An 11644-nucleotide genomic window follows, 5' to 3' on the forward strand; every position below is an offset into this window, starting at 1 on the left:
TCCAGTGAATATTCAGGACTGATTTCCTTTAGGATGGACTGGTTGGATCTCCTCTCTGCCCAAGGGACTCTCAAGAGTCTTCCAACACCACAGTTCAAAAGCATCGATTCTTCCGCTCTCAGCTTTCTTTGTAGTCCAACTCTCACATCCATACATGACGACTGGAAAAACCATAGCTTTGACTACACAGACTTTGTCAGTCAAGAAATGTTTCTGCTTTTTAATTATGCTGTCTAGGTTGGTCATACCTTTTCTTCCAAGGAGCAAGCATTCTTTTAATTTCACGGCTGCAGTCACCATCTGCAGTGGTTTTGGAGCCCAGGAGAATAACGAGATACCCAAGTCCTAATCCTTCAAACTTGTCAGTGCAGGAGCGGTGGGTTCATTCCGTAGTTCAGGAAGGTCCTCCAGAGAAGGAAATGGCCACCCACTCCAGTATCCTTGCCTGGAGAATCCCATGGACGGAGGAGCCTGGCGGGCTACAGTCCAGGGGGTCACAAAGAGTCGGACACGACTGAGCGACCGAGCACAGTGCGGGCTTCCAGGTGCTGGTAATGGGAATGGCGCCTTCTTTCAGTGCCCAAGTCATTAAGCCACTGCGTAGAACAGCTGCACTCAGAGCACATTCGTCCCATTGGGACCTTGAGCGTCTGTCTCCTGGCACCTGCTCTGTCCCAGGGGAGCAAACAGGGACCCTAAGAGGGAGTGTTTTGTTCACTACCTTAAAGCTGGTCCCCAGTGTTACAGTCAGAATGAGAAGCAGATTCAAGATGTTCCAATCCAGCACCTCAGGTCTATTTTAGAAGCAACTGAGCAGCTTTAATATGAAAAGAGATACTGGCTTGGTTACGAGACCCTTGCCATCCAAGGCAGTCCCAAGACCAGGCTCCAGAACTAGGATCTGAAGTCAGATGTACTCTCTGGACACAGGCATCCTGCACACGTGAGGTATGATGCTCGCCCCCACTGGGAGGTGCAAGGCAAGCGGGACAGGGCACTTTGCAGACCACGGTTTGGATGGGTGGTGGGGGGAGTCACTTGCCAAAACAGGTCCCTCCATTGGCTGACTGGTGGCCCACCAGGGTGCCCTCCCATGAGGCGAGCTGTTGGATTCAGCAGAGCAGCTCACCAGAGTGAGCTGGAGAAGGTGGAGAAGATTGATGACAGACAGACAGACGGACAGATGACACAGAGCAACCTGTCTCATTGCAGAGCTGCCTTGCATCCTGAAAACTTAGCCGAAAGAGACCTCTGTGTCCTCACTGCCACCACCCTTAAGGCAGCCTCAGCAACTCTCATTCCTCCGGGCCGATCTGAGGACACCACCCCCCCCCCCCGCCCCCACCGCCCAGCTCCACGCCCTGTGTAGGTCACCGGACATAAAGCGGAGGCAAACTCACACAGTTAACAGTGTCCGCCCCAATGGTTGTTTTGCATCTTTGCATTGAGATGTCTACATCTTTAACTCTTTTTTGAGGCGCTGGTCTATTTAAAATGTTATTTTACTGACACGGAGCTGATTTACAAGGTTGTGTTCATTTCTGCTGTCCAGCAAAGTGATCCAGTCACACACATACCCGCATTCTCTGTCATGTTCTTTTCCATTCTGGTTTATCACAGGACAGTGACTAGTGCCCTGTGCTCGCCAGGAGGCCCTTGCTCTTTACCCATCCGGCGCCTAACAGCCTGCATCGACGAACGCTGACCTCCCCCTCCATCCGTCTCCTGGCCCTCCCCCTTGGAGGTGATGTTCTTAAATGCCTTCCTGAGCTAATTTTGCTGCCTGTCACCCCTGTGGTTGCATCCACCTGGGCAAGTCAGATTTGCAAGGGAGCCCTCTCTCCCGAGACAGGTCCTGAGAGGGCCCCTCACAGAACCAGTTTCAGGCAGAGACCTCCTCGGGTTCCTCTTTTTCACACTCTTAAGAGCCAGAATGAGATGGGGCAACCTGGGAACCCGTTTTTTCTATATCAATGTTCCTGAAGGAATAATGCTTGAAAAACGAATGTTAAACCCTTCACCCATGGAGGAAAGTTCAGTATCTGCCTGAACACAATGCTAACTTGGAAAAAAATACCTATTCTGTGCCTTTCTGTAGTAAAATCAGAGGAGAGCTGAGCTCTGTTGGTTGTCGGTCATGGACATGACCCGGGTTTACACTGTGAGCTCGGCGGGCCACAGGGGCTGGGGCGCATGTCCTATTAGCACCATTTCATCTAAAGTCTCTTCACTTGAGCCCCCTGTCTAGGCAAAGCCCCTAATTGTTACCCAAAGACTCTCTTCGAAGACCTGGAACAACGGTGAACATGTATGAGACTCTGCTCCCCCACCATCTGGAGAAGAAAATATAGGCCTCTTTTTCCTAAAATAATTGAGAACAAGTAGATATTGTTTCCTTGGGTCTGTAGTTCAGCCTTGGCACTGACCCTGTGTTACAAAGAGTTCTACTGGATGCCGAAAATCAACAGATTGGTTTCATACAATTTTATTTGTCAATCTACCTCAGTAAAGCTGGAGGATCACTTGCTTTCATGAATAAATGTTAAAATACAAAAAAAGAAAACGATTCTTGGACTGTGCTTAGGGATCCCATTCTTAGGAGGGTGACCGTGGCCAACGACACTCTCCCTTGCCCACCTCCTCCCTCCCCCCAGTATCCACAATGGGGACGGGAACCCACTATCACCTTGGGTGACAAAGGTGGGATTACAGACTGGGAATTTCACGTGTTGCTTTCTGATTTCTCGGGGGGGAATCTGTTGAGGTGAAAAACAAAGGAAGCAGATAGGAGGCCAAGAGGTACAAGGAAGACAAATTCAAGTGAGTGAAAAGAATAAAATGATGAAATAAATAAAAAAAGATAATTGTAATATTACTTTTGGTTGGCCAAAAGGTTTGTTTGGGTTCTTCCAATACATCTTGCAAAAAACCCAAATGGTCTGCCTGACCTAATAGCTCCACTCAGTTTCGACCTCTGGCCCCGGGGCCGTTTCTGCCTCAATGGTGTACAAACGAACTTGCCGTACAGGTGTCTGCGGTGAGGCGCCCAGTGCCCAGAAAGGCAAGGCATCTGCCTAAAGTCACACGGCAGAGAAGCCTGGGGGTTTGAATCCATGTTCTTCTTAAAGCTTCAAAGCCTATGTTCTTGTTGATCAACGGCAGAAGCACCCTGTCCTCAGCCCTTAAAACAGAGGAAAGAAATAGCAGTGGAGTCCCCAGGAAATCATTCAGAGTCGAAACTTGGGTGGAAAGCATTTAGCGCGCCTGTCCTGTGCTGGCCTCGGCCGTGTGTACCTCTCGTGTCGTTGAACAGAGAGACCATTAAAGAAACAACGCACACAGAGCCTGGTGGGGAAAAGTGCAGCCCCCTGGGGGACACAGGGTAACCACATGAGGACCAGACCGGGGCTGAAAGCGTCTTGATTTTGGGGGGCTGGCAAAACTCCACCCCGAACGCCTCTGGCTCGGCTCTGAGGTGGTTTTTACACTTGCAACACTACCCACACAAGACTATGATTTCTTTCTTTTTTGCTAACTTCTGCTATGAACAATTTCCAAACGATCACAGCATTTAAAAGAATAGCACAACGAGGGGCTTTCTTGGTGTCTCAGTGGTAAAGAACCCACCTGCCAGTGCGCGAGACATGGGTTTGAACCCTGGTCCAGGAAAATTCCACAGGCCAAGGGGCGATACGCCTGTGCCCGCAAACCACCGGAGCCCGTTCGGCCAGGAGCCCAGGCTCCATAGCGAGAAGCGCCGCGACGAGAAGCCTGCATACCACAACTCGAGAGGAGCCCCTTTAGCAACGAAGACTCAGCATGGCCAAAAATTGATGAATAAATAAAATTATGAAAACAACTTAAAAAAATAAAGAATAGCACAACAGTTTTTTTTTTTGACCTGTTGTCTTATTTTATTCAAATACCAGGCTGCTCACAGATGGTCCAAGAATACCCGAATAATAAAGCAAACATGATCACATGTTACGTATTGGTCTTCAAACATCACAACCAGTGATGCCACACTTGGCTATGATCTCACCAGCATGAAACCACATCCACAGCTCAGTGGTCACCAAACCACCCAGCAGAGCTGCCTTAACTGGGAGCTGATTGAAGCTAGCGGCTTGAACACTATTCAGTTCAGTCACTCAGTTGTGTCCGGCTCTTTGCGACCCCATGAATCACAGCACGCCAGGCCTCACTGTCCATCACCAACTCCCGGAGCTTACTCAAACTCAGGCCCATTGAGTCAGTGATGCCATCCAACCATCTCATCCTCTGTCGCCCCTCCTCCTCCTGCCCTTAATCTTTCCCAGCATCAGGGTCTTTTCCAATGAGTCAGTTCTTCACATCAGGTGGCCAAAGTATTGGAGTTTCAGCTTCAGCATCAGTCCTTCCAGTGAACACCCAGGACTGATCTCCTTTAGGATGGACTGGTTGGATCTCCTTACTGTCCAAAGGACTCTCAAGAGTCTTCTCCAACACCACAGTTCAAAAGCATCAATTCTTCTGTGCTCAGCTTTCTTTTCGTCCAACTCTCACATCCATACATGACTACTGGAAAAACCATAGCTCTGACTAGACGGCTCTTTGTTGGCAAAGTAATGTCCCTGCTTTTTAATATGCAGTCTAGGTTGGTTATAACTTTTCTTCCAAGGAGCAAGTGTCTTTTAATTTCATGGCTGCAGTCACCCTCTGCAGTGATTCTGGAGCCCAAAAAGATAAAGTCTGTCACTGTTTCCATTTTGCACTATGGATCGTCTTTTTTGGCATTTTGTCCCAAAATGCAGCCAATTGAGGCTTTGAATAAGTTGCTGCAGACTTAACCAGCGCTGGGGGCTTCTCTGCAAAGTTGTGGATGAACTGGGCCATGGTTCTCGGATGGAAAGTCGGTCGCCCCGACTGAAAGCTTCTGATTTTGCCCTTGTTCCGTCTCTAACTCTGGGTCTTGCTGCTCCATCCTCTCCCCCCGCAGCCCGCCCCCTCCTCCCGGGTGAGCCCAGGCCTCAGGGCCTCTGCACCTGCTGTGCCCTGTGCCCAGAATGTCTTCGTCCTTCTTGTCTCTGTAGAAAAGTTAGCAAGTGTGGAGGAGACAAGGTGTCTTGTGATTACCATCCCTCCAAAAATAAGTTAACATTTTGGTGTTTAGTTTCAGTCTTTGTGTGTGTGACTGAATGAAGGCTCAGATTCTTTCCTGCAAAAACAGTCCTACCGTGTATCTAATTAATGTACTATAAAAGTCACAGATTTAAATACACAATTCAACAGTTTTTAGTCAATTAACAGTTAGGCAACCATATCTGTGATCTAGACCTGATTTTTTTTTCTGTGCCATGCATTAATCTATTATATTATTTTTTTTAATCTGTTTTTTAAAATGAAGTACAGCTGAACTAAGACTTTAAATTTTTTTTTTTTTGGCCATGTGGGATCTTAGTTCCCTGACCAGGGATTGCGCCCTGGGTCCATAGCAGTGAAAGAGTAGAGTCCTCACCACTGGACTGATAGGAAACTCTAATTTGAGAACAAGACCATCAGACCCCAAAGAGACTCACATCCCATCTCCCATCCCAGCAGCCCCAGGTCAGCAGTAACATGCGTTCTCTATCTATAGATTTGCCTGTTTGGGATATTTCATATTTATGGAATCATATAATGTGATTATAAAGATATATCCATCTTCTTTAACTTGTTTTCAAGGTCATCAATGTTGTAATGCGTGTCAGTACTTTATTCATTTTATTGAATAATATTCTATTGTATGAATCTTCCCCGTTTTATCCACATGTCAGTGGTTGGACGTTGGGGTTGTTCTCATTTTCTTCTCTATTATAAATAAAGCTGCTCTGACTACTCATGTACACATTTTTGTATGGATGTGTTGACACTTCTCTGGGGTAAACACCTAGCCGGGGGGGATTGCTGGATGATATGATAACTCTGTCTTCCCAGGTGGCTCATTGGTGAAGAATCCACCCACCAATGCAGGATATGCAAGAAATATATGAGTTCAGTCCCTGGGTCAGGAAGATCGCTGCAAGAGGAAATGGCAACACGCTTCGGTGTTCTTGCCTGGGAAATGCCACTGAAGAGGACCCTGGCGGGCCACAGTCCACGCGGTCACAAAGAGCTGGACACAGCTGAGCAGCTGAGTATAACTCTGTGTTTAACATTTTGAGGCCCTGACTGTATTCTAAAGGAAAACAATCTCACCAGCAGTCAATGAAGGTTCAGATTCTCCTCCATCTCACCAACACTTGTTATGGTCCTTTTTTAAAAATTCTAGTCATCCTAGTATGGAGATGGAAACGGCAACCCACTCTACTAGTCTTGCCTGGAGAATCCCATGGACAGAGGAGCCTGGTGGGCTGCCATCTATGGGGTCGCAGAGAGTCGGACACGACGGAAGCAACTTAGCACCAGCCATCCTAGTAAGTGTGAAGTGGTTCTTATTTGTGGTTTTGATTTGCATTTCCCTGACAGTTAAGTGATTTTGAGCATCTTTTCATGTGCTTATTGAGAGCTCAAATTCTTATTTGGGCATTGCTACAAAGATCTTGGTTACTGTGCCAGAGACAAGTATCAAGTCGCCAGTGAATAAAAACCCAAGCTTGGTAACTAAACACCCTTCTGAGCTCTCCTCTCAGTTTAGAGCTGGTTTCTCTAAACAACCATGAGGACCTCCTTGGACACACCCCTGCTGCTGGACACGTGAACTCACCACCACAAGAAGCCCCCAAACCAATAGAAGAGCGATGAAACGATACTGACATTTAATTTTATGACGTTGAAATAAAATGTATATGCATCGGTATAAATATATGTGTACCTATGGCTGATTCACGTTGACATTTGGCAGATAACAAAATTCTGTAAAGCAATGACCCTTCAATTATAAATAAGTAAATTTTAAAAGTCATTATTTTTCATTGTTAAATGGGTGAAAAATTATTTACTATCAGGTCTAGAGACAGCGTACGGAAAGCGAGAATGTTTTTCACAACACCAGCGATAACATGGAATGCAGGGTCAGTTCTAAAGAGTTCTGCTCAACGGTACCACAAAGAATCTGAGGGTGGATGCTCAGGAAAACCTGGAAGACCATAGAGATGGTGGATTTATGAGAACATCGGATGGTTTCAGAAGCAAATGCCCGGACTCAGGAAGCATCTGATTTGCAGAAAGTTGGACACAAAGTAGGCATGTGAACACAAATTTAATCATCGTTGTTTCTCTTTTAAATAATTGTATTACTTATTTAAGTTGTTTTGTCTGCTCTGGGCCTCACTGCTGCACAGGGCTCTCTCGGAGCTGCTCTCTGGGTGTGTGCACGGGCCTCAAGGCGGCAGCCTCTCCGTATGCAGCGCAGGCCCTAGGCGGCCGGGCTTCAGGAGCTGTGGTTCCCGGGCTCCAGAGTGCCGGGTCAGTCATTGTGGTGCACGGGCTCAGCTGCTCCGAGACATACGGGATCTTCCCGGACCAGAGAGAGACCCCAAGTCCCCCGCATTCACAGGAGGACTCCTAACCACTGGCCACTAGGGAAGTCCCATAGTTGCTACTGTAAGAACAGTTCGCCCCACTGGCTTTGGCAAGAAGTCAAAGTAGAAAGATACAGGCAAGCACAAGGTGAAATATACAGCTATTTAATTATCACTGGGACTTAAGCTAATGACATGTTAATGATATATACAGAAAATGGACTAGACAGAAATACTGAATTTATTTTTAGTGGTTGTGTAGAGTAGTAAAATTGGGGTGATTTTTTCTTAAACCAAAAGTTTTGGGTCTTATATGGAGAATATAATATTCACTGCAAGGACTGATGCTGAAGCTCCAATACTTTGGCCACCTGATGTGAAAAGCCAGATTACTGGAAAAGACCCTGATGCTGGGAAACACTGAGGGCAGGAGGAGAAGGGGGCGACAGAGGATGAGATGGCTGGATGGCATCACCGACGCGATGGACGAGAGTTTGAGCAAAGCTCCGGGAGACGGCGAAGGGGGAGAGAGCGCGCAGTGCTGCAGCCCACGGGCGAAGAGCCGGACGCGACTTGGCGGCTGAACAACAGACAGAGCTCCACCAAGAGGCGTTGAAGAGAAGATTCCCAGGAGCTCCTGGATTCTCATCACAGGCTTCCCTGGTGGCTCAGTGGTAAACAATCTGCCTGCAATGCGGGAGACCTGGGTTCCATCCCTGGGTCGGGAAGATCCCCTGGAGGAGGAAATGGCAACCCACTCCAGTTTTCTCGCCTGGGAAACCCCATGGACAGAGGAGCCTGGTGGGCTACAGTCCACGGGGTTACAAAGAGTCAGATATGACTGCAGGGACTTAGCATGCATGCACACATATTACAAATGCTCTTCCCATTATGGTTTAATCTAGGATATTGAATATACTTTCCTGTGCTAGACAGCAGGACCTTGTAGTCTATCCACTGTATTAATAAATACAGAAGCTTACATCTGCTAACCCCAATCTCCCGTTCCATCGCTCCCCCAAGCCCCCAGCCCCTCCCCCTTGGCCACCACAAGTCTGTCAGTCTGTTCCTGCTTCCTAGGTGGGCTCATCCGAAATACTCTGGATTCCACACGTAAGTGATGTCATGGTGCTTGTCTCTGTCTGACTCGGTTCCTTTATTATGTTCATGTCTCGGTCCGTCCATGTTGCTGCAAATGGCATCATTTCGCTCTCTTTTTTGGCGGAGTGATACCCCACTGTGTCTATGGGCCAGACTTCTTAGCCTTTCCTCTGTCGACGCATCTTTTGGTTGTTTCCACGTCCTGGCAATTGTAAGCAGTGCTGTTATGAACACTGGGATACACGTATCTTTTTGAATCATAGTTTTCTCCAGATACAGGCCCAGGAGTGGGCTGGCTGAATCATCTTTAGTTTTACGAGGAACTTCATACTGCTTTCCACAGTGGCTGCACGAACTTCAGTTCCTACTAGAGTGCTTTTTACTGCAGGTTGAACTGAGATAATGACCAATGAATGAATCTGACTTTCATATATCTGAATGCTCCAGTGAGTTTTTGAGGACCTCAGAACCTAACTTTCAACACCTCAAAAGCCAACACACTGGAATATCTATGGCTGTTACAAGGACATTCTCCATGAGGAAAAGAGGGCAGGAAAAAAATGACAACACTCTGGTGGTGGGGGGCAGTGATGGTAAATTTTCCAAAAATCTGTTGAGTTATCCCTAGAGTCTTCAGAGACATGTAGTTATAATTTTCCCCATAAAACCCTTTTTTTTTTTTTTTTTTCAGGAAAACCTGAAGACCTTATCATAGGAATTTTGTATTATAGACCATAATCCTATATTACACTATGGACTATTTTTGTTGCAAGTTGGAATATTCCAGAAGGCTTTCAAGAATCAGAGCAGTAAAGACCATGGGAGCTCTGGAGCTCGAGCTCCTTATTCCCCTGACAGTCAGTCTAACCAGGCCACTCTCTAAGTTAGCGGCCATCCACCGACGGGCCGCTTGTCCCCAAGGGTGGGCTGAGCTCTCTTCACCCCTCAGGCTGGCTCCCCTCAGTCTCCGTCCCGACGGGACAGCAAGTCTTCTAAGAAGGGGACCCTGTGTTGTGCCTCTTGGGGAGTCAGACACGTCAGACGGGTGCACCGTGAAAGCATGCATATAATAATGTTGGGTTCGCATCACCGCCGAGCAGAAGAGCTCAGTGCGGACGTCAGTGGCTCCACAGGAACTGCCCTGAGACAGCTGCAGCCTGGGGTGGAAGCCGTCCTGCCGTCTCCCTCTCTTGCAGCCTCGAAGAGTGCGTGAGATTTGCTGTTGTTCAGTCTCTAAGTCATGTCCAACTCTGTGATGCCACGGACTGCAGCACGCCAGGCTCCTCTGTCTATCACTGACTGTCTCCCAGAGTTTGCTCAAATTCTTGTCCGTTGAGTCGGTGATGCCATCCAACCACCTCATCCTCTGCTGTCCCCTTTTCTTCCTGCCTTCAATCTTCCCCAGCATCAGGGTCTTTTCCAATGAGTCAGCTCTTCGCATCAGGTGGCCAAAGTATTGGAGCTTCAGCTTCAGCATCAGTCCTTCCAATGAATATTCAGAGTGGATTTCCTTTAGGATGGACTGGTTGGCTCTCCTCGCTGTCCAAGGGACTCTCAGGAGTCTTCTCCAGCATCACAGTTCCAGAGCATAAATTCAACCTAGGGGTGGAACCCACGTTTCCTGCAAGGCCTGGTGAATTCTTAACCGCTGAGCTACTAGGGAAGCCCTTAGCAGGATTTTGCCTGTGGCAGAGAGAACCAGGGGAGAGGCGTCCGGCAAACAGCCGCGTGGTTCAGCTGGAATGAAGGATGCAGGAGGGGCAGGCTGGCTGGACAGGGAGGTTGATACCTTGAATGTTGGGCGGAGGTTTGAGCAGTTTTGTTCCCTGTGCTTTAGAAAGGGCTGTGCTGGGGCTTCCCTGGTGGCTCAGAGGTAAAGAGCTTGCCTGCCCAAGCAGGAGACACGGGCTTGACTTCTGATCTGCGAAGTGCTCCAGAGAGTGCTCCACAGAGTGCTCCTGAGCCCGTGCTCCACCTCCAGAGAGTAGTCCTCACTCACCGCAGCAGCAAAGACCCAGCACAGCGCAGAACAGAATGTCGATGAGTAAAGAAAGGGGCGCGTCTAGGGCACGTGTGTCACACCGAGCGTCATTATTGCCGTGAAACCGGGCAGCCACCCCTCTTTCAAAAGTGTATATATTTATTTGCCCATGCTGGGTCTTAGCTGCGGCGTGCAGGATCTTCGTGGTGGCACGCCGGCTCTAGTTCCCCGACCAGAGATGGAACCCACGCCCCCTGCATTGGCAGTGTGGCAGCGCCCCTGCTGGACCACCTGAGAAGACCCTCACCTTCTGTGACACTGATTCATTGCATCGTCCCCCAGAACTACCACCCACTACAGAAAAGCAGGGACGGCCTGGACACCACACACTTTCCTGTCTGCAGAGCTTGGGTGCTGTGATGGTCTCTTTCTCAAGATCGTTTCAGTGGACTCATTTTGGCGTAAAATGAAACCAGCGAGTGAATTCTCACAAAGCTGACAAGAACTGGGATTTTCCACGGAGAAGAGAAGAAAGCACGCACACTGCTCCTCTCCCCAGGTCGACAGTGTCGGGCCTCGTAGCATCTTAGGAGTTTGCTCTCTCCCTTCTCCCACGTTTGACAGGCGGGAAGTCCAGCCCAAATCTAAAGTGGCCGTGAAGTCGGCTGACAAAACGATCAACTCTTAGAGAGGCTTCCCTGCTTGTCTTCCTTTCGCGTAACTTCATGGGGAGGAGACCAAGCAACACTGCGCACAGTCGCTCATCCTGGTGGGAACAGCCTCCTGCCTCCCTGGGGCCTCTGCCCCGCGGTGCCCTCGGATGGAGCCCCGCGGGAGCCTCTCGTCGTCGTGGTGGGTGTGAAGATAAGGACGCTCGGGGGGGCCGTGGCAGTGTTTCTGCCCCTCCTTGCTCCAGCTGCAGTTCTGTCTGCCAGGGGCCCCACTCACTCCCGAGGGAAAGTTAAATAGTATGGCTTTTAAAACAGTGCCCAAGCCTTTTTGTTTTTTGCAGGGTTTGCCAAATTTCCTGTCACCCAAACAAACTTCTGGTTTAACCTATGAACTGCGAGTTTCCTGCATT

The sequence above is a fragment of the Capra hircus genome, chromosome 19 (assembly GCF_001704415.2).
Source record: "Capra hircus breed San Clemente chromosome 19, ASM170441v1, whole genome shotgun sequence".
Classification (NCBI taxonomy): Eukaryota; Metazoa; Chordata; class Mammalia; order Artiodactyla; family Bovidae; genus Capra; species Capra hircus.